General features: G+C 40.0%; 1 non-coding gene across 1 annotated transcript; it reads right to left on the bottom strand.

Moving 5' to 3' along the window:
* Positions 1-201: 201 nt before the first annotated feature.
* LOC140480957 (U6 spliceosomal RNA) lies at positions 202-305 on the bottom strand. The gene has a single exon (XR_011961435.1). It is a non-coding gene; the product is annotated as a U6 spliceosomal RNA (small nuclear RNA).
* Between the last annotated feature and the right edge of the window lie 23,796 nt (positions 306-24,101).

Below are 24,101 nucleotides of genomic sequence, written 5' to 3'. Positions count from 1 at the left end.
GTAAGGCTTAAACCCAGAGTTCTGATCCAGAGAAAAAGATATTATCGACCACATCATAAGACCTCCTAATCCACCTTTCTAGATATTTTCCTAATCACCCTGTTGAGAGATGGTATGGCACATGTCTGGAGCATGTGGAACTTGAACCTTGGTCTCCAGGCTCAGAGGTAGGGACATTACCACTGTACCACAAGAGCACCTAAAAATAAGGAACACTTCCCAAAGTTGCATGCCTTCCTTTTGAAGGGATCATGCTAACCTTCTCAGTACTACTCCAAGATTAATAGTGATAGAGGACGAACTATAATTGAGTCTTATTGCAAAGAGACACTGGTCTTCCACTATATGATGTGTTTTATGGCATAATAGCAAGAGTACATTAACTGATTCGGCAAACTATCAGGAGTCAGAAGAGACATATCTGTCACAATCAAGAACTTGGGCTTGACTCACCAGTTCATCAGTCAGAACACAGTGATGTCTTTGGATTGGGAGGACTTTAAGACAACCCTCAATGCTAACCCTTTCAGAACCATTACCATGTACAATAACATGTCCACAGCCGAACATTACTGAATTAGAGTCATGAGTCAGAGCATCAGAGCTGACTTCCAGAGATAAGTTTTGCCAAATTTAAAGCCGATGTCCAGCTAACCCGAGCTGCTAGTGAATGTTAAGCTCCCCCTTTCTGGAAGAAAGAGTAGAGTGGGCAAAGTAAGGCATTACAAATAACAGCAACAGATTTGAGAGAGCTGTGCCTTATATCACCCTACCTCAGTTCAACAAGCAATGTTGGTGGCGCCTCAAAACCTCTCCATCTTTTTGTCAGAGTTGCAGACAATTGGCTGGTGAGTGAATTGAAACTAAGTCAAAATGAATTTCCTCTGACCCTTGAGATTCACCATTTCCAGAAATAATATCAGTGTAAATTTCACTGACTTTTCAAAATCAATATTTTCTTGTTGATATAACATCTAAATTGACACTAATGAGATTGCTTTCCACATGTGACATTTGAGTTAATTTAATAGAAGCAGCTTTCCACAATTTAGCTATTAAATACAAATTGTTTCATATAAATTAAATGAACTAATAAAGACATCTTCTCAAGAGAGAGGGAGTTGGTCGGTGACAAGTTAATGAATTAAATGAAAGAGGGATGAAAAGAAGGCAATAAAAATAACAGAGGAAATTAAATGTACTTTTTTTAAAAGGAAAAAGTCATAATGACATCATATCCAGAGGCTTGTCACAGATTAATTAAATTAAATAGATCTACTCAAGATCGGGAGCAGTTCTCCATAAATTATGTATTCTGTAAACTCCATCATAACAGAAGGAAATTAAAAGCTAAAGAATAATTCAAAACCATATATTTTTTTAATTATTAGGATGTATCGCACAATAAAATTGGTGCTGTCACTGGGTAAGAAAGCTTGGTCAAGACTGAATTGAGTGAGAAGGCTAGGATAACTTAGGGCAAGAAATGGATGAGGAGCAGTGATAATTAAAAGGAAGTCACAAAGAAGATCCAGAGACAAAAAAAAAGAAATCAGGGATGACAAATGAGTCGGGTAGCTGCAGCATTGGGGGATATTTACACCAATGCAAAGAAATGAGAAATGGTCTGAATGCATTGTGTGCAAATATTTAGCATGTTTTAATATATTACAGGTAAAATGTTGATACAGATCTTCTAATCAGGATTAGATTTCCAACCTGATCAAACAACAAATACAAACTGACCATCCTCTGATTTTCTTTTTGAGCAATCCTCCAAAGAAATATCCTTCAGAGTAAATATAATGCAGGAATTCTTGGAGAGAGAGAATTGGAGAGTTGCAGAGGCCTTGCCCCTTTTGATGGTCAGCTGCTGTATTTCAAGAAGTTAAAAGTTCAAATGGCCCAAAACTTATTTGAAAAGCCATGGTGAGGTGGTAAGTGTTTAAGGAGTCGAGATAGGTAAAGAGGCAGGGAATATGAGGTGAGTAGATCAGATGGTAGACTTGTACATGGGTGAGCTGGGCAGGCTCACAGATCAGTGAGGTGGGTTGAAGGTAACTGGGTTAGGAGTGGTTAGTCAGGTTGGGTTGGGGTAAAGTTGAGTTGGATTGAGGATTAGTCAGGTTGAGTCAGAAGGGGATTCAGGTGGTGGGGTTAGGTCAGGTTTGGAGATGATGTGTTGGGTTGGGAGCTAATCTAGTCCGAATGGAGGTGCCAGGAAGTGGCCAGGTGTTTGATGGAAGGATGTGTGATCAGTGTGACTGATTTTGGTTTGGAATATGCTGTATAGTTATACAGGAATTACATTAGGTTCCCACCTGCCAACATTTCCTGGTTAATAATAAGGTAAGTTCACTTGCACAGTTCGGAATTTCAAATGCTACTTCAGAGTTGGAGGTTTTCTTGAAGACTCCTAGACAGAAGAGAAATTGTTTCTTGAAAGTTTAAACTTCCCAAGTAATTCAAAAGAAGCAAAAACTGAAATTATTGGAAAAACTCAGCAGGTCTGGCAGCATCTGTGGAGAGAAAGCAATGTTAATGTTTTGGGTCCAGTGGCTGTTCTTCAGAACACTGAAGACCCATTCTGAAGAAGGGTAACGTTAAATCTGTTTTTTCTCCATGGAGGTTGCCAGACATGCTTGAGTTTTTCCAGCAATTTTTGTTTTTGTTTCTGATTTCCAGCTCTTATTTACTTTTTTAAAATTCAAAATGATTCCTTGAGTTGGAATGTCTAAAAGGTCCTGCAACACAAACTCGGTCCATATCCATCCAGAGACCAGAGCATCTGGACAAGTTTTTGATTTCAGTGTAATTATTTGGGATTTGCCTGACAGTGACCTCCAATCAAATTTGTGGGTTGAGAGAGGCCAGTTTGCCACACCACAAGGTTAAAGCTGCACATCTGATTGTGGAGAAGTGGGCGTGGGATGGGAGCAACTCTCAAGTGCCTCAATGGAAACACTTATGACAGCCTCACTCTGGGAGAAAGCTGAGGAACGTTTTACAGTTACAAGACCTTCAGGTCATCCAAGGATATATCCCTGTCCAAGAAATCTCCAGCCACAAAAAAAACCTATTGTCCATTACAGCCCTCCTAATTCCCACTTCCAAACTTATTTCTCAATCTGCTGTTTATCTCATGTTGGAGTTACAGTGAAAGTGCAAGATGAGCCCACTAGGCAACAGGCATATCTGGAATTGGTGATGTGCAATGTGGCATATTGGATTATGAAGCCCAAGGTGAAGGAACTCCGAGAGAACAGTCACCGTTATATGTTAGAATTCACCCTGCACTTTGAGAGGGAGAAGCTGGAATCAGATGTAATAGTATTACAATTGAGCAAAGGTAACTACAAAGACATGAGGAAGGAGCTGGCCAGAGTTGATTGGAAGGAAAGACAGTGGAGCAGGTATTGCAGGAGTTTCTGGGGGTAATTCAAAAGGCTTAGCAGAACTTCATTCCAAGGGAGAAGGAACACACTAAGGGCAGGATGAGGGAACCATTGCTGACAAAGGAAGTCAAGGGACAGCACAAAAGGATAAGAAAAGCCATACAATGTGGTGAATATTAGTGGGAAGCCTTTAAAAACCAACAGAGGATAACTAAAAAAGCAATAAGGGGGTAGAAGATGAAATTGGAGGGTAAACTAGCAAGTAATATAAAAGAAGATTGCAAAAGTTTGTTTGATATCTGAAAGAGAGAGGCAAGAATTGACTGGGCTGCTGGAAAACGAGACCGGAGAAGTGGTAATGGGGAAAAAAACTAAATGGAGGAAGAATTCAATGTGTACTTTATATCAAGTTTTCACAGTGGAAGGCACCACCAGCATACCAGAACTTTAAGAGAGTCAGCAGCCTGAGGGGAGTGCGATGGTCATCTTTAAGGAGAAAGTGCTGGAGGAGTTGAAAGGTCTGAAGGTGGAAAAATCACTGTCAGGAGTTGGACTACAGTCTGACAGGGATAGCTGAGGAGATTGTAGAAGCATTGATGGGGGGGTGATCCTTCAGAAATCTCTGGAGTCAGGGAGGGTCCCAGAAGGACTGAAAAATTGTTTAAGAAGGGAGGGAGGCAGATGACAGGAACTATAAAAAAAATTAGCTTGACCTTAGTCATTGCTAAGATGTTAAAGTCTATTATTAAGTATGAGATTGCAGAGCACTTGGAAGTGCATGATAACATAGGGCCAAGTCAACATGGCTTCGTCAAGGGGAGGTTGTGCCTGACAAATCTGTTAGTTTTCTTGATGTCTTTGAGGAGGTAACAAACAAGTTCGACAATGAAGAGCCAGTGGACATGATCGATTTGGAATTCCAGAAGGCCTTTGATAATGTGTCACACAGGAGGATGCTAAATAAGATAAGAGCCGATGGTGTTAAGAGGACGGTATGGATTTTGGCTGACTGGCAGAAGGCAGAGTGTGGGGATAAAGGGTTTTTTTTTCAGGATGGCAGCCAGTGACAAATGGAATTCCACCGGTGTTAGTGTTTGGGCCAGAACAATTTATATGACATATTGATGATCCAGACGAAGAATCTAAGGGCATTTATGCTAAGTTTTCAGATGACAGAAAGATAGGTGGAGGGACTGTTAGTGTTGAGGAAGTGGGAAGGCTGCAGAAAGACTCGGACAGGCTAGGTGAGTGGCCAAAGAAGTAGCATATGGAATACAATATGGGAAAGTGTGAACTCAGAACTGTGAACTTTGTTCAGAAACAAGCACCATTGAATATTCTCTCAACCAAGAAAGGCTTTGGAAATCTGACACATAAAAGGACTTGGGAGTCTTACTTCAGGATTCTCTTAACATGTAGGTTCAGCTGGCAGTTAGGAAGGCAAAAGCAATGATAGCATTCATTTCGAGAGGGCTGGAATACAAGAGCAGAGATGTATTGCTGAGGATATACAACAGTTTGGTCAGACCATGTTTGGAATATTGTGAGTCGTTTTGGGATCCATATTTAAAGAAGGGTATGTTGGCATTGGAGGAGGATCAGGGGAGGTTTACAACAATGATCCCAGGGATAAACGGCTTGTTGAATGAGGAGCAGTTGCGGACTCCAGGTATGTAGTCAGTGCAGGTCAGAAGGTTAAGGGGAGGATCTCGCTGAAACTTGCAGAATACTGACAGACGCAGATAGAGTAGATATGGAGAAGATGTTTCCCCACTGTCAGGAGAGACTAGACCCAAGGATATGATCTCAGAGTGAGGGATGATCCTTTGGAACTGAGATAAGGAGGATTTTCTTCTGCCAGAGGATGGTGAATCTGTGGAATTCATTGCCACACACAGCTGTGGAAGCCAAGTCATTCAGTACATTTAAGACAGAGATAGATAGGTTCTTGATTAGTAAGGAGATCAAGGGTTACAGGAAGAAGGCTGGAGAATGGGGTTGAGAAACATATCAGCCATGATTAAATGGTGGAGCAGACTCAATGGGCCAAATGGCCTAATTCTACTCCTATATCCTACGACTTATGAGCCAATGATTATTCAACATAATTATTTGCATAGGAAAACAAAGCAAGCGTCCCTTGACTAGTTAATCTTTAAAGATTGATCATTTAGTAATCACCAGATCCCTGTAAAAACTTTAAAAATAAACAAGAATCAACTGCATGTGAATGTCTAGTCATTATAGCGAACAATAAATGCAAAATGGCATTGACGAGCCATTTAACTTTTTCCATTTTATTTTCCAGACCACCTAAAACCAGTCAGGTTTATGATTGTTTCCTGGCAGCCTTCTGAAACCTCAGCCGAAGTGGTAATGCAGAAAGTGTCAGCAGGTTACCTCACTGCCAAAGGCAGCAAAACTGCTCTTGATCCTGTTCTCACCTGACATCCTATCAGGCTGATGTCATTGGGTAGCAGGACTTTTCTCCACTTTGGCTGACAGGATCCTTGTTACCAATTTTGGACCAACTGACATCACAGTTAGGATCTAATTATTTACTGCAGATAATTAATGACATCTGGAGCATTCTGGTCCGGATCACGCAATATTAAAAAGGGAAATACTTTACCTGTTAGGTATTACCAAACTAACATTGTTATTACTAAGTTTTAAAAGTGTATGTATTGGCCTGAGTCACTTTTGCATTCTATTCAACAAAACTTTACCAATGAGACAGTCATACAAAAAAAGTTTTGGGAACATGGTGTGACATAATGGATCTACTGGAAACTACACGTATTAATAATACATTGGGCCTTATTATGTTCTTACCCTTATCCTAGGCTCAGCATTATGAGATAAACTTTAAGTCTATGTGCAACCAAAGAATGGGTTGTAGTAAATCAGAAGTTGGTTTTCACACAGTTTTGATTTCCATTAAATTCAAGTTGGGAATTACGTAAAACAAGCAACCAATTTGCAATTAGACATTGGAGAATGTCAAAGTCTATAACAGTGGTTTTGAGCTTTAAGGCCCATGTGAAGACATGAGGTAGCCTGTATATCGTAAAATCTTACTTCTTCACTCACAATGACATTTAGATGACCAGTTTCAGTAATTCTGTACTTCTGATGCAATCTTGTCCCATCCTTGTTCATTGCACACAGCCTCCCTGCATCCATGGCTCATTGCCCAGTTAGACTCAGATTAAGAGCATGCAACAGCACATTTTCGTGCTGTTCATTTACAAAGAATTCACATCTATCACATCAGCAAAATTCACCAACAATGTCCACAAATAGTACAGCAATCGGGGTGCCACACTAAAAACATTTCTGGTAGAACCTTTAAATATTTCTTGCATGTCACATATAGTACCACTGTTACTTTTTATGAAATGATAAATAGACTCAAAATTTTTGCAATATCAGCATATGAATGTCGAATGCTTTCAAATTACATTTTCTGCTATTTTAGAACAGGTATTACCCAATTTATTTTAAAGAGCACAATGAACTTTTTAAATAGACAAACAAAAGAATGTCTAATATATATGCTAAGCCTTCACGCACTGAAGTAATTGACAGTAATATTAGACTGTTATGCTAAGCACTGCCACAGATTATAACTCCAGAATTACTTCAAATCATTCTTTTAGGCTCCATTAAAACGAAGGAAGGAATTTCAGATGTTGTAAAGGCTTGTGCATTGTGCAAAGCTAATCTTTATGAGTAGAAAGCAACGCCAGTTACTCACTGACAGATAGCAGCACGATAGCCAAGAACTGCAATTGAAATATATGTTCCAGATGACCTGCTGGAATTATAACATTTCAGTGTTCTGCCATAACTACCAGGACAATGCTGTCAAAGTAGGGGTTGGTAATTTATGGAAAATTCTATGATCTATTTTGCAGGGAAATTTCAATTGTTTATCTAAACATGTTTCAGTATTCTCGAAAGTTTTACTGCAGCCAACGCATGCCATATATTTAATAATAATTGTATTTCTTCTTCCAGTAAATGCAACAACACTGTTGATTTTTTTTAATCAACTAGAGGAAATGTGAGATGAGAACCACTTCCCTGAATGCTAGTTATTTTGTTGGTGAGGGTAACAGGCTTATCTACCACTTTTTACAGGGTGAGGGAAGTACAATCGATAGGAAAGTTGACAGGTCAGCTAGGGCAACCAGGGGGATTCACACCTTCTCCTCCTGGCTGATAAGCTGGGAAAATAGTCATGTCTCGTATACAGAAGCCCTCACTCCCTTTCGCTAATAGGTTTCCCAGCTGTCTCGTGTTGATGGTGGATAGAGAATAAATCTGAGACTAGTAGCAAGTATATAACCCAATTCTCCATTCCTTATGTTCCAACTCTGTTAAAGTTTGAAGTGGACATGTTCAAGTTGTAATGGTGCATTCGCCACACTATTTATGGGTCAAGAGTACCAGGACTGTTTTAGTTCTAACTGTGATCTCCAACGTTCCCATATCTCCTGTGCAGGAATTCGAATTAGCCCACTCTTTTAATATAATTGTTGCCTTCTGTTTCCACCACCTCAACATCAAGCAAGTTCACATTGAGACATTAAGGTACTTGGGCTAAAAATCAATCTTTGGGTGATTTTAGTGAATAAAGTCAATTGTTACAAAATAAGGTTATTTGCACTAAATTTACATTAAGATTTTTTTCTGAACATATCAGCAGGAGGAACTTCAATGAGGTTTAATTGTTTTTAATTTAAAAAATTGTTGATACTACCTAGTTTTGACTTATTCACCCTACTCTATTATATTCAGAAACTGCAGGAAGATAATACAGGTACACAATTCTTCATCTGAAATTCTGAAATCCAAAAAGCTCTGAAATCCAAAGTTTATTTCGTGGAATTTTTTTCAGTATTACAAGGTTGTTTGGCGTGCGAACAGGTGACCCAACTCTATATCCACTTGAACCACGTCACTCAGATGTGACAAGGCAGCACTAGCAGGCATCAATTGTATCTCAGCTCCCATACTAGTCACACGTGGGTCTGCTGTTCGGCAATTTTTCTAAATTTCACTGTGAAAATGTCATTTATTCTGAAATCCGAAATATTCTAAAATCTGAGTAACAACAGGCCCCAAGGATTTCGGTTAAAGGATTGTGTACCTGTAGTGCATATACACAGAGAGCAAGAGGGAATGTAAAAGGTTAAATCAGATGCTCCTGCTGGCCTTCAAGTGAAGATCTTGAAATTTGCATATAAATCAGAAATTACTGTTGGCAATTGTCCTTAAGTATTATGTGCTAACATTTCTGGTGCCAGTGCAGCTTATTTCTTTTTACAGATTTAAAGAGATTACTGAATGCATTAGACTAATGGGTGTTGTGAAGTCATTATCCAGTCCTTGGATAAATTTAATTTTTGTTTCAAAGGCCGAAGTGACTCGATTTGCTTTAGGTGGATTACTCACAGAGTATTCACTGGCTAAATACCTGTTAAAATTGTTATTAATCTGAAGGCATTTTATTTACAACTCATGGAAGAAGAATTGCAGGAAACACCAATGCAATGCATCATTCAGCCAATAGATTTTACACTATGTGCCTGATTGGCAAAAGCATTCACAGGTTGCTGGTATATATAAGCTTTAATGAAAGCTGCTTCGAGAAGCAGGATTTTGCAGCAGGTTTATAAACAAGCATTCCAGGACTACAGTTTTTTTTCTCATTCATCATCGCTTCTACTTTCAGTTATTTTTGAGGTCTTATTCTCTAGCTATCCCTTAGAGACCCACCACAAAAGAGTCCTGCAAATACTTGTGCATTAATATTACCTCATTATATATTTGAAACTCTATTATATGCTGCCAGCATCTGAGAAATTTGAGCAGGCAAGATAAACTCTGTTAGTGTATTAAAAATGTTATGTTGATGACAAGTGTTTCTATTTAAAGGGGACGTAATTTGTGGGAGATTTGACCCAGTTAGTAGGTAAGTAACCAAATAATTATTCACAATCTCAAATAATTGGATTTGTGACAAAAGGCTCTTGAATTGTGTCTTTGGCATATGTTAGCTCAATTTAAGATGGAAACGTCTGGACAGTGAATGCATCTGTAGTTACAGTGTAATCTGTTTTCTGTCTGCACAAATGTAATAGTGCCCTGAAGATAACAGAGTTATTCCTCCACTTCTGTGATTGGCCTGTGATGATATCATGCTTTGTGATTGAGTTGAAGATCACTCATCATTACAAAATAGTGAGTTTCTGTCTGTGCCTGACCAAAAGAGCAGCTTTGTGTGAGAAGTTATTTAAGGTTAACTGTGCTCTTAGTCACAAAGGAAGCACAATTTTGCTTTATGTGTATAAAAACAACTTGATTTGTAGCTAAAATTTCAGTAGCAGAGTAGTCATGTCACTTGACAGAGCAAGTTTTTTTTATTATAAAGTACCAAGTAGCGCACAATATATTGCAATATCTATAACTATTCTGGCATAAATATCCTTTGAAATTTATGAACAATTTTTTAAAAACCTTATAATGCTAAATACATGGAAAATTGTGATTTAATTAAACTTTACAGTGCTCAGTTTATATTTTAAGCTTCACACTGACACAAGTGAACAATGAAAATATAGTTATTATTCTTAGCTCTGAAGAATAGGATGAAAAAGGTAAAAATCCTGCCTCAGAAGCGCACCTTAAAACGTTTGCATTGGAGAATTTCAGGTAAGATCACTGATATCAAAGGGACAATGTTTTATGTTTCTATTATTGTCTACTGTTCCCTGTTGGCTCCAAAAGGCTATGATGTAAATGTAACCACTTTCTGTTCAAACACCAGCCTACTCATCTGGGCACAAAAGCTCTCTATAGTTTTAAATGACCTTCCATCTTATCCAAAAGTTGAATTAGGGTGGAGTATCCTCCGACGAATAGTGCTCCCCTTGTTATTCATTAGCACTATTATGTAATCACCCAGGGAAAACCAAAATCTAGCTACATGTACATTTTATTAATCAAAATGAATCTAGGTTTTCAGCACATGATGGTAATCACTCTTGGACCTCAAGAATCAAAGTGCAGCTCCTTCTGTACTCTCATTTACCTATGATTAAGATATTTCAAAGTCACTGAGTTGAATTTTAATCCTGATTCAGTTCTTCCTCAAGCTCCTAATCCTTTCTTGGATACCTTGTGACAATGCAGCATTTACACATACTGACCACAAAGATAACAACAGCTGAGGTGGCTCACTTGACTTATTAATCTGATTTCCCTCCCCACCCCCCCCACCCCCCATGGAAATGTATAGTCTCACCATGGCATCATGTGACTGCTTCTCACAATGAAAGCAATGTTTCCATATGACCTATTCTCCCATTAATCCAGAAACCAATTCCAGGTATTGGTCGCTGCATGGTGATTCCCCCCCCCCCTCCCCCCCATCTCCCTGCGAATTTGTCCTCATCAAGCGTATGTCCACTTGCCTTTTGAATGTTCCGATGAAATCTGATTCCACCAAACTTCCAGACTATGCTTTCCAAGTCCTCATCATGCTCTTTCTTACCAGAGTTCTCTTCATTTCCAATGTAGCTCCATTGCTCATTATTTTAAATATGTGACTTCTAGTTACCAAGCCACTTACCAGAGGAAGCACTTTCTCTCAAACCTTTTTATTTTAATCTCAACCTTTCATAATTTTGAATTCCTATACTCTCGGTCACACGTAACATTCTCTACTCTATGGACAACAGTCATGCAGTTATTCAGATAAACTTCCCTCCTAACCTTTTCAAGGTCTTGACATATAGCATGGTGGCCAGAATCAAATGTTATAGTCCAGCTGAGGCCCAGTGAATACTTTACTTTGATTTTCATTTTTAATCTATTCAATGTTCCTACTTGAAAAATTAAATATCCCATATGTTTCCCTAAACATCATTCAATTTGGGCTATTAATTTCAAAAATTTGTTCAATGTACCAGTTCCCTCTATCCTTGCACACTCCTCAAAATAGTACCATTTAGATTATACTGCTTCTCCATGTTGTTCTTCGAAAGAGCATCATCACACTCTTTGCTGCATTACATCATACCTGCCATGTGTATTCCCATTTCTCCAATCCATTTTATGTTTTCCTGTAGTCTGATCCTATCCAGTTCACAAATGAATGTAATGCCAAGTCTTACAGACTTCTGAAAGTGTACTTCCTTTCCTCAAGTACAGGTCATTTTTACATATGAAGAAAAACAATGTTCATAATAGCAATATCTGAGGAACCTTAATGCCAATTTCCATGCAGTTCAACAAATGTCTGAACAACATGCTTTGCATACTGTCACTAAGTCTATTAAGTGCCTGTTAATGCATCCTTTTCATTCCAGGGGTTTCTATTTTTCTGAGTAAGGAGACTGCTCATTGGAAAATGCAACACCCTCTAAGCTATGCTCAGCTGAAGGCAGCAACTGAGGCTTGTCGATCATAAATGAAGATTGGAGATATTCTGGAGCAGCAGCAGAAAACATGTGACCTTTTATCCTGAGCACATTTAGAGAGTGCTATGTCATCATGTATGTCTGTGCCACCTCATGGACCATAGGATATGGCAATCAATCAAGAGCACGCTGAACCTGATGAGTTATCCACACACTCAGCATGATCGAGAAATGACTCACCTTGGCTGTTCAGTGCCTCACTGGAGTGGACATGAAAGGGAAGATGGAGAAAGGACTCATTAAACTGAAAACTCTGCTGAAAGCTCTTCCACTCCTGAAGCTTTGCCACTGATTTCAGTCAAATCCTGTCCAGATGATCATGTCTATGCCTACACTTATCACGGTTCTTTTTAAAAAATGTATATGTTTCATGTGATATGGGCATCACTGTGTGGCCACCATTTATTTGATATCCCACATTGCCTTTGAGAAGGTGGTGGTGAGCTGCCTTCAAGAGCCACTGCAGACCATGTAGGGAGACCCACAGTGCCATTATGGAGGGAATTCCAGGATTTGAACCTGTAACAGTGAAGGAACAGGGATAAATTTCCAATCAGAATGGTGAGTAGCTTAGAAGGGAACCTCCGGGTCCTGGTATTCCCATGTATTTACTACCCTTGTCCTTGTAGATGGAAGTGCTCTTAGGTTTGGAAGGTGCTGTCTAAGGATCTTTGGTGAATTTCTGCAGTGCATCTTGTAGATAGTACACACTGCTCCTTCTCAGTTTCAGTGATGGAGGGAGTGGATGCTTGTGGATGTGGTGCCAATCAAGTTGGCTGATTAAATCCTGATTGGTGTCAAGCCTCTTGAGTGTTGTTAGAGCTGCACTCTTCCAGGTAAGTGGTGAGCATTCCATTACATTCCTGACTTCTACCGCATAGATGGTGGACAGGCTTTGGGGAGTCAGGAGATGAATTACTTGCTGCAGTGTTCCTAACCTCTGACCTGGTATTGTAGCCATAGTGTTTATGTGGTGAGTCCATTTGACCTTCTGGTCAATGATAACCCCTGGGCTGTTGATCGTGGGAAATTCAGTGATGATAGCACCATTCATGTCAAGGAGCAGTGATTAGGTTGCCTTTTATTGGAGAGGGTCATTGCCGGGCATTTATGTGGTGAGAATGTTACTTGCCACTTGTCAGCCCAAGCCAGAATATTGTTTACATTTTGTTGCATTTGTATGCAAACTATTTCAGTATCTGAAGAGTTACAAAAGAGTGCAATTTTCTGCAAACATCCCTACTTCTGACCTTATGATGGAAGGAAGATCATTGATGAAGCAGCTGAAGATGGTTGAGCCTAGGACATTACCCTGAAGTATCCATGGTATTCACCCTATCCACGCCCCTCATGATTTTATAAGCCTCACCTGTCAGCCTCTGATGCTCCAGGGAAAATAGCCTAAGCTTATTCAGCCTTTCCTTCTTGATCAAACCTTCCACTCCTAGCAACATCCTTGGAAATCTTTTCAGAACCCTTTCAAGTTTCACAGTATCCTTCCTATAGCAGGGAGACCAGAATTGCATGCAGTATTCCAAAAGTGGCCTAATCAATGTCTGTGTTGCTGCAATATGACATCCTAAATGCCAAACTCAATGCACTGACCAATAAAGGCAAGTGTAGCAAAGGCCTTCTTCACTATCCTGTCTATTTGCAACTCCACTTCCAAGGAACTAAGAAAGTGCACCCCAAGATTTCTTTGTTCGCCACTCTCCAGCACCTTACCATGAAGTGCAAAGTCCTGCCCATCTGCCACTCCTCAGCTTGGCTTGGGGAGCTGCAAATTCTGGAACACAAGTCTTCAGTTCTATTGCCAAATTGTTGTCAGGGCCCATAGCCTTTACAGTGTTCAGTGCCTCCAACTATTTCTGGATCCCATGTGGTATGACTTGAATTAGATGAAGACTGGTATCTGTGATGCTGGGGACTGACATGGGTCATCGGTACGCCTGGTTGAACGTTGCTGCGAATGCTTCGGCCTTAGCTTTTGTACTTAAGTATTCGGCTCTTCCAACATTGAGGGTATGGATATTTGTGGACTCTATACCTCCAGTGTGTTGTTTAATAGTCCAACACCATTCATGACTGGATGTGGCAGGACAGCATAGCTTAGAACTGATACATTGGTTGTGGGATCACTTGGCTTTCTATATCACTTGCTTCTCATGCTGTTTGGCACACGAATAACTCTGGTAGCTTCATTAGGTTGACATCTCATTTTTAGGTATGCCTGGCATTGCTCCTGGCATGCCCGCCTCCACCCTTCAGTGAACCTGAAAATGGATTGCATTGAAATCAACTGAGTGGAGTATTAATCCTGGATTTTTGTCTTTAATTTTCAGGGTTCTGGGGTTTCTTGTAACTCAGTTGGCAGAACAAGGTGAAAGGACTGAGGGATGAGCAGGGCTGAACAAATGCTGTGATATAACAGTCTGTTTCTTTGGCTAAGCTTTTGCTGACAGGGATTTATTCTGAGAATGTGCTTTCACTGCTTTGGCTGGCCTTCTTTATGCACCCACAAAGATTTCGTGAATAATGCTGGTTTGTTGTGTCTGTGCAAAGTATTGTGGCCAGAAGGATTGGAGCTGCAGGATGAGCAAGGTGACAGCTACTCTGCATCTAACAGAGCAGGAAAAGCAGGAAGAGGAGGAACCTGACTTTAACCATTCCCTGGTCATCAGGGATGTTCGGGGCTGATTGATTTCAGCTAAGCTGAGGCACACAAATTCTGAATCCTGTGCGTCCTCAAAGCAATCTCATGATCAACAATCTATCGATCTCACTGACACCCAGCGCTCACTCTTCTTCTCCTACCATTACATTTTCCAGCAGATTACCCAGTAGGAAACAGGTGAGAATAGGGAAAACAAGACATTGGAGAACATTAGTGGTTGATGAATATTGAGCAAACCCCAAGTTTGACACTGTCTTAAACATTCAGGTTAACACCCTTGTAAGAGCTATGAATTACTTTTCTTCCTTCTCATATTACTTCTTTTTAGTTCAACTCACAATTAAAGGTGAGGTGCTCTGATGCTCCTAACTGACATCTTCTTCAATTTGGAGTCCATGACGACCTTGCAAAAGATTGTTCTGCTGCAAAGTAACTATTTGGAGGCTGGTACAATTGCAATGTTTAAAAGGCATTTGGATGGGTATATGAATAGGAAGGGTTTGGATGGATATGGGCCAGGTGCTAGCAGATGGGACAAGATTGGGTTGGGATATCTGGTTGGCATGGACAGGTTGGACCAAAGGGTCTGTTTGCATGCTGTACGTCTCTATGACTCTATGACTAAGTCCACACCAACCCTCTGAAAAGTAACCCAGCCAGACCCATTTCCCTCTGACTAATGCACCTAACACTACGGGCAATTTAGCATGGCCAATTCACCTAACCTGACATCTTTGCACTGTGGGAGGAAACCGGAGCACCCGGAGGAAACCCACACAGACACAGGAAAAATATGCAATATGCAAACTCCACACAGACAATTGCCCGAGGCTGGAATCAAACCTGGTCCCTGGCGCTGTGAGGTAGCACTGCTAACCATTGAGCCACCATGCCACCTCGACTATACTTGACCTCAAGACTGCGCTCTCATTAGAATTGAGAGAACCAGTGGTAGTTTAATCTGAGGTCACCAGTCTTTATGTAAGGGGAGATTTGAACCCACACTAATTTGCAACCCAACTGTGCAGTCAACTGAGCTAATCAACCAGAAACTACCAACCAGAAGCTACCAAACAGGATTATTTGTGTGCCACAGAGTATAAACTGCAAATGATTGACAAAGCTCAGTGATCTCACAACCAACAGGTCAGATCTAAGCTCCTCAGTCCTGCCATATTCAGTCATGAAATGGTGTGGACAATTAAACAACTCACTGGAGGTGGAGGTTCCACAAATATCACCACCCTTAATGATGGAAAAGCCCAGCACATCACTGCAAAAGATGAGGCTAAAGCATTTGCAACAATCTTCAGCCAGAATTGCCGAATGGATGATCCATCCTGGCCTGCTCCAGTGGTCCCCAGCATCACACATGCCAATCTATGGCCAATCTAATTCACTCCACAACATTGAAAGCAATGAGCCCTGCAAAGACTATGGGCCATGACAATATTCCAGCGATCGTCCTGAAGACCTGTGCTCCAGAACTTGCCACACCTTTAGCCAAATTGTTCCACCACAACCACAACATTGGCATCTACCTGACAACATGGAACATTTGCCCAGTTTTGTGCTGTACATATAAAGCAGGACACAGCCAACCCGATCAGTTACTATCCCATCAGTCTACTCACAATCATCAGTAAAGTGATGAAAGGTGTCATCAACAGTGCTGCCAAGCAGCACCTGCTCATTCACACTTAGTTTCAATTTAAAAATCAGAAGGTTGAAACTCCCCCCTTTTGTATTTGTGTTTATTCAAAATGGTTAAGACGCAGACATTTTTGATAAGGAGGAAAATTGTGAAATATTGCAGTAAACTAAGCGTAATCAGAAAATAACTATTAAGAGGTATAGTTTCTTTGGAAGTAAATACACTACCATGGTTGGATAAAATTTATGGCTGGCCTGCTAAGCAAAGTGAGAAAATTGAACTGATGATCACAGCAAATGATGAGACCAACAGCAGACAGATGATCTTAGACAGAGACATGGGATTTCAGAAGCTCCAAAACAGATGCCTGCAAACAATTGGTCAGGGGATATCATCCTGTGCCAGCAGCAAGACACAACTTCATTTCCAGTACTCATGGTAGACTTTGCCTTTTCAAACTCGGCTAGTTCAGCCATCTAAAACTGTTTCAGAAGATCTTATCTGAGCTCAACAATTTTAAGTCTGCATTTCCATCATCTCTCACAGGCAGAAGAATGCCCAATGAAAACAGAAATTGCTAGTGAAACTCAATAGGTCTGGCAGAGTTAACGTTTCAAGCACAATGACTCTTCGTCAGAATTCTCTCTCCCTCTTTCTCTTCTCTCTTTTCGTCACTTGCCACCAGATCTAACTGGACCACAAAAATATGAACAGGTTCTGCTTTTATGAGCTAAAATTGCCCAGCATTCTAGGAAAATCTTGGACTACAAAGATAATCCTTGGCATCTTTGTTCTACTTTCTGCTCCTGCCTCCACATTAGTAAGGAGTTAATTGACTTCTTTGAAACTGAGATTAAGATTAGCTGACCAGCTGCCTTGACCACTTCACTCCCTTTCACAACCACACCAATTCAAACTTTTTCCAAAGTGTCCCTTCCCTACCTGAAACTGAAATATTTTCTAGTTTCTAGAATGTCATCTGTCATGTCTTCTCAAAGCCCATTATATTCATGAGACCCACTTCCTGCTCCCTTAATCACGTTCCCACTAAACTGCTGACCACTTAACTCCTCACTAATCTATTTTTGTTGATATGGTTCACTCAATCTGTGTCTACAGGTGTCACTTCCCTTTCCTTTGAATCTGCTATCATCACAAATCCCTTCAAAAAAGATCTTGTTAACTCCCTTGTCCAGATTAACTGCTGACCATCTCGAACCTCCCTTTCCTTTCCATGCGTTGTTGACTACCAAATGCTGTCACGTTTTGCCAGGAATTCCAAATTTGAGTTCTCACCAGCCCATCAACTCCCAGTCAGGTTTGACCTGAATTGTACTGAAGTCACTCTTCTCAAATTTACATATGACAACCTATGTTTTCCGTGACCAATGTAAACTTTCTAATTCCCCTCAAGTTTAAAAGAGTGAGGGGTGACTTGATTGAAATCAAGTGGTTAGCACTGCAGCCTCACAGCGCCAGAGACCGGGGTTCAATTCCCGCCTCAGGCGACTCTCTGTGTGGAGTTTGCATATTCTCCCCGTGTCTGCGTGGGTTTCCTCCGGGTGCTCCGGTTTCCTCCCACAATCCAAAAATGTGCAGGTTAGTTGAATTGGCCATGGTAAATTGCCCGTAGTGTTAGGTGAAGGGGTAAATGTGGGGGAATGGGTCTGGGGGGGGGTTGCACTTCGGCGGGTTGGTGTGGACTTGTTGGGCCGAAGGGCCTGTTTCCACACTATAATATAATCTAAATGTATAAGATCCTGAATGGTCTTGACAAGGTGTATGTAAAACCTATTTCTACTTGTGGGTATTCAGAACTAGAAGATACTATTTCAAAACTAGGGGCTATTCTTTCAGGACAGAAATGAAGAGAACTTTTATTTTTCTTTCAGAGAGTAGTGCAACTAGGAAACACTGTCTCAGAAGGTAACAGCAATGGAGGCAGAGTCATTAAATATTTTTAAGACAGAGCAGATATATTCTTGGTAGGCAATGGTATCAAGGGTTATTAGGAGAGTTGGGAGTGTGGAACCTGAAAACCAAAAGTTTACATTGGTCACAAAAACATAGATCATCATATGTCAATTTGAGAAGAGTCATTTCAGTACAATTCAGGTCAAACCTGACTGGGAGTTGATGGGCTGGTGAGAACTCAAATTTGGAATTCCTGGCAAAACGTGATAGCCATGAACTTACTGAATGGGAGAGAGGGCTTAAGAGGCTGAATTGTCTAATTCAGCTCCTATTTTGTTTGTTAGCATAAAAAAAGAAGCATCAACATATTACTGAGCCAAGTTGATGTGTGACATGAAGGAAAGTTTGCAGGTGGTGCACATCTGTGTTTCTTATCCTTCCAGGTGGTAGATTTGTGGGTTTGAAAGGTGCTGTCAAAGGAGTTGCGGTGAGTTGTATTTTGTGGATTGTGAACACTACTGCTACTGTGCATGCTAGAGGAAGCTTATGTTTAAGGTGGTGGATGGGAAGCTTATAAAGTGAGCTTTATCCTGGATAGTGTCAAACTTCTCGAATGTCGTTGGAGATGCACTTGTCCAGGCATGAGGGGACTATTCCATCATGTTCTTGACTTTATTATTAAGGAAGCCTGGCATTTCTGCATTAAAGAGACAACACTCATTGTGCTGTGCTCACTTCCAGTTTTCTCTGTGTTGTGGGAGCATCCTCACTCCCAGAATAATGCGCAATTAAAATACAACTCACAGCTCCAGAAGAGCTTTTGACTTAACCACGTTTTAATTTTCTGGTGCTCTCAAAGGATTAATGGCACTGGGATTTACAGGCTTATTTATGTGTGATTAACTTATAAAACATGTGGTTCACTTATTGCGCTAAAAGAACACACAATATCCAGACTGCATATTCAGATGCATTAATCTCTGCAATTTATACATCCCACTTTCACACTTGACTATCTTTTCATTGGATGAAAATTAATCTTAACCTGATGTATATTTTGGTACATTCTCTACAACATCATATCACCTTCAGACTGTACCAACTTGTTCATGAACTCATCAGTAACGTTTCCCAACTGTACTCAGATTCGTCAATAAACTTGGTATTTATTTTCAAAAAAAACATAAATTATACTTTCAATAGGAAGGATTATTCACTCAATTTAAATGGTATAATGGTCTTATTCTTACAAAATAGCTCATCCTCTGTGACTACAACTACACCATGGAAGGATTATTAGTTGATATTAAAAGGGAATTATATCACGGTGAAAAAGTAATTTCAGGATTCTGTAATTAGTTCTTGTTATTTTGGGGCATCATGCAAAACCTTCAAATAGCTTAAAGTAAAGGTAAAGTTACCATAGTCCGATCAGATCAAAGAACTACACTGTCATTAGAGTGAGATGGCGGGTGGTGGTTTAACCTGAGGATCACAACACCGCGGGCAAGGGGAGAGATAAGAAGGAGAATCTTTCATATAAACTCAGATGGTACAGGAATTGAACCCACGCTGTTGGCATTATTCTGCATTGCAAACCAGTTGGCCGAATGGCTGGTCTGTGATGTGGAGTAGTGTCAATGGTGTGTGTTAAATTTCAGGCCAGCTGTGGTTACCTTAAAGGACTTTCCTTGCCAACCTTTTATTCTCATCTGAGACATGGTGGCCCTCAGATTAAACCTCCACCAGCCATCTCTCTGCAATGAAAATGCAGCCCTAGAGTCAATTAGATTACTGCATTAAGAATCCCTCCTGAATCCATTCAGTCATATTCAAGAAATTGCAATTGGTGACATTGGCAGATGTGTATTTGTTCCACGTACTTTTGTTCCATTTATTACTTTAGCATAAATGTCAATGTACTACAATTTCTCAAAGTTTTTTGTCTTGTACTCCTCAAAGCAATTATAAGAGAAAACTCTTTCACAAAACAAGTCGTTTTTAACCAATATTCAAGTTCTATACTACAAAATGACCATTGTGTTTTCAATAAAACAGCTTCAAAAATAATGAAATATATGAGCTTATTGACAATTGGTCTAGTGGCATCAATGGCAATTATTTCTATGTTAATGAGAACCTGTGGATACATCTTTCTGTTGATATTCATTAGTATATTGAAGAAGTTAACAATTCAAAGAGGCAACAGCCGAGGTGCATAAACCAAAATCTTCAGACTTTAGGACATTTCTAATTATTAAGCTGCTAACACTAGTCCAATGGAAAAGGATATTGTAGACAGACAGTTCTTGGTTTTGAGTTAGGTCTTCACAGAGAAATGAGCAGCAGTGAACAAAATTGATGCACTGTGAGCAAAGTGCAAAGGGTTAGAGTGGGTGTTTAGGTAACAACAATTGAACATTTGACTGCAAAGGGAATTACATGTTTCAGCACAGACCTCGCTCCAGACAGGCTGTGAGCCCAGATTTATCGAAAGTATTAATTTCGGATTAACAGGTTTTAACACGAATAATAATTCTCCTAGCAGATGAAATTGTTCGAGGCTTGCAGCAAATTGGGTGATCCATTTTTCCTTGGTTTAATTTTCTTTACCATTGAAGCCAATTTGTTGTCACGTGTTTTGTGCTCCTTCCCAAGACTAATTTTAACACGTCATAATAAAGTACAATCCAGACAGATGTTGTGAAGGAGGACAATACAGTCTGTACTGCTAATCTCAGCATATTGCTGCATAATTAGGGAAGTAATTAAAAATACATCTGGGTTTTGAAGCGGAGAACGTTTGTAATTTTATAACCTCAAAAACAACACTTACCAAACATTTGGTCAGTTCAATCAATTTGTGAGTGTTACCTAGTTCGGGTTTGGATTTAAAATGCAATTGTGGCGAAAGCTGATACAGTATAACATGGAAACAAATGTTCATGAAAGAGATTTTGTGAAATAGTACCCCATGATCTGCAACTTCCACTCCATGGGGGAGGGATTGAGTCAGGCCTGCTGACCCCAAAGTGAATTGAAAGTGGAGATTGGTCTGGATGAAGAGATGACTGACCATGATGTGATTAAGGGAACTGCTTTAGTGTTGTTGGTCCCCAGGAGGAGATTTCTTTCAGCAAGCACATTAATATGAACTGTATTGGTGGCCCAACTGAATAATTTGTCAGTAAGTTAGTTGAAAGAGAGGTCTTCCTTAGCACATTAGCAAGTTCTATTATGTCTATTGACCATGAACGAAGTTTCACATCTTCCAGCTGGGAGATAGTTGCTTTTGGCACCTCCAGCAGGTCCTGAAACTGTACATTAAAGGAAATTATCCTAATAATTCAGACCAAATTGTTGCACTCTTATATATATCAATTCAGGGTGTGGGAAACCAATTGTGCCATGTCCATTGTCATGACATGGGCACACTGTCATTATAGGTACATGTGACTTGGGAGGGGTACAGGTCATATTGTGGGCCTATTGTTATCTCAAAGGTGCATTTGAGGAAGTAACAATGATTTGACTTTTTTTGATAAAATGTGGAGCTGACAAAATGTAGTTTCACCTTGAGAATTGTGAGGAAGGCAGTCAGGTACAGTTGGGTGTTTCAGAGGGATGGCACAGTGGCTGAAGTAAAAATCAGAATGTTCCATATCCGAATGAATCTTCCACGTATGGAATCTCCCAAACAGTTGAAGACCTTGTCTTTCTGGGTGGCAAGGCCATGAGCTGACAATGAGCCCTGGTCAGTTGCTGCATAGCAGCTTTACCTGTTACACACTGATGTCACATTGTGTGCCACTGTGAAAGGAAGTAGATGCTGTGGCAAGCAATTGTGTGGTCTATTCCTGCACACTGCCAAAATATTGGATTTCTGTCAACCTATGCATTACACATCTTCAGGTATTGAATCTCAACTGACAATACACAACAGCACACATTACAAGATGGACGTGCTATGACTGGGCATAAAATGTTGCTTGCCACTTTATTACATGAAATTGCAGGCCTTGCTTTAAAAGGACATCTGAAGTAAAACCTGTGGACACTGCTGAACTCAGCGATGGTGTGGAACTCAGATATGCTAATGACCTTGAGGGTTAAGGTTGCTATTAGCATTACTACTTGCTGAGGATGGGCAAATCCTCGAAGACTGCAGCATCGACATTAATTAGGTTGTGACTATCGGTCTGGACCCCAACATCCCTGCAATTCAAAATACATTTTTTTAAAGAAGACCGATACAGCCAAAAAATGGCTGTATTTGAAAATTAAGTGGCTTCTGCAGAGAGAGAGAGAGAGAGATGAACAGAGTTTCACATCGATGGAAACAAAGCAAACTTTAAACAGCCCATCAAATGGGACAAGCAATAAAACCATACAAACTAGACTGTGATTTCTTGTGATTACAAAGGTAACGAGGGGGCAATGACGCCCTACTCAACAGCAAGCCAAGGACAGGGGATAAAAGCTACTTCCAACTCTATTGCAATGTACCAAAGGAACTGAATGTTCGCGTGTGTACCAGCCTGGTTTCAGGTATTAGAATGCTGTGAACTTCACAGTCAAAAAACTAGTTTCTAGTTGCCCTTGTGTTGCAGGCGAATATGTTCTCTCATCCAGAGTGTTGTAAACCAGCTAAGCAGGAAACAGGGCACCAAAAATACTCTCACCTTGAGTCTGGAACTCAATTACAATCAAAAAGATTCAGAAATACAGAAACTCAAATGATTGGCAAAACTAAGAATCATCAAACTAACTGATTAACTAGCAACATCAAGCTACTGGTAACATCAAACAACCTCCACTACAACAGTCACAATGGTCAACTATCCTCTCTTCACAAATGATTTAGAGACTGATTCCTTTCACTTTTTTTTAAACTATTATCATTTTGAACTCCTTATTTCCAATCTGTGTGGATATATGTTGTGTTATTATTTGTTTTTGAATGTAGCAATTAATAATCTCTCTTGTCATCATCTCAAGAAAAGCCTGACTAACTTATCTTCTTTTTTAAAACATTAATTCATTTGGTCTGAGACACTGATATCCATGAGGGAAGAGATCTTTTATAAGTAAAACTGGTTACATCTGCCCAAGGGGGATGGGTGAATGAAGAAGGAGAACCTGTTTATACCTCCTCATCTTGCTGCTTGACAGTGTGGGAGATTCCAACTGGAATCTGGAAATTAGTGAACCTCACCTATGGTCTGGATGTTACAATGGGCTATTAAATATCAATGGGCAATTTAAGCTCATTAAGGACTTGTCTGGATTTGTACTTAGGTCCCAAAGGCTGATTAGGTGAACCATCTTTGTTCTAAGAGGACGTTATTGTCATAGTTTCCTATACAGATCTGGTCACAGGTGGAACAACCTTTACCCTCAGATTTTTTTCCATAATTATCCTCTTCCTTGGTGTCATCTTCAATAGATTTAAAAGGCATCTCATGGCCCTCCTGCTCTGATGATGATGATGATGATATATTTCTTCACCAACCTCATTAGACCAATTCTCAATCAAATTAAACTTCCAAATACATCATCAAGTATTCATGCCATTTCGACCAAAGCCAACAGTATTTTGTATACCATTTTATGAGCAGATACAGTGAAAAGGACTCATTATGTGATTTTTTTATTGCAAATGGAAAACTAGCAAACAGAATGTGTAAGTTGGTAATTGCATTTATTTGCATTGGGGCATTCCATAAAAGATTTCTAGAATAACAGTATCGAAGAGCTACTGAAGGATAAATGAAAGTACAAAACAGTACCCACAGGTTGATGGAGCGTAATAGGTCCTAAGTGCAAACTCGACGATGACCTGATCACTAGACTCTAAAGGAGATATAGAAGTTGTGGCGTTCTGTATGCACTCAGCAAAAGCTCGACTTCCAATCAATTTTGGAAGACGTGTCAGGAAAGGCCATTGGCAGAAGCATTACACGAAAGTACAA

The sequence above is a fragment of the Chiloscyllium punctatum genome, chromosome 8 (genome assembly GCF_047496795.1).
Source record: "Chiloscyllium punctatum isolate Juve2018m chromosome 8, sChiPun1.3, whole genome shotgun sequence".
Classification (NCBI taxonomy): Eukaryota; Metazoa; Chordata; class Chondrichthyes; order Orectolobiformes; family Hemiscylliidae; genus Chiloscyllium; species Chiloscyllium punctatum.
Note: the sequence above shows the minus strand (reverse complement) of the source record. Positions and strands in the feature narration are given on the sequence as shown.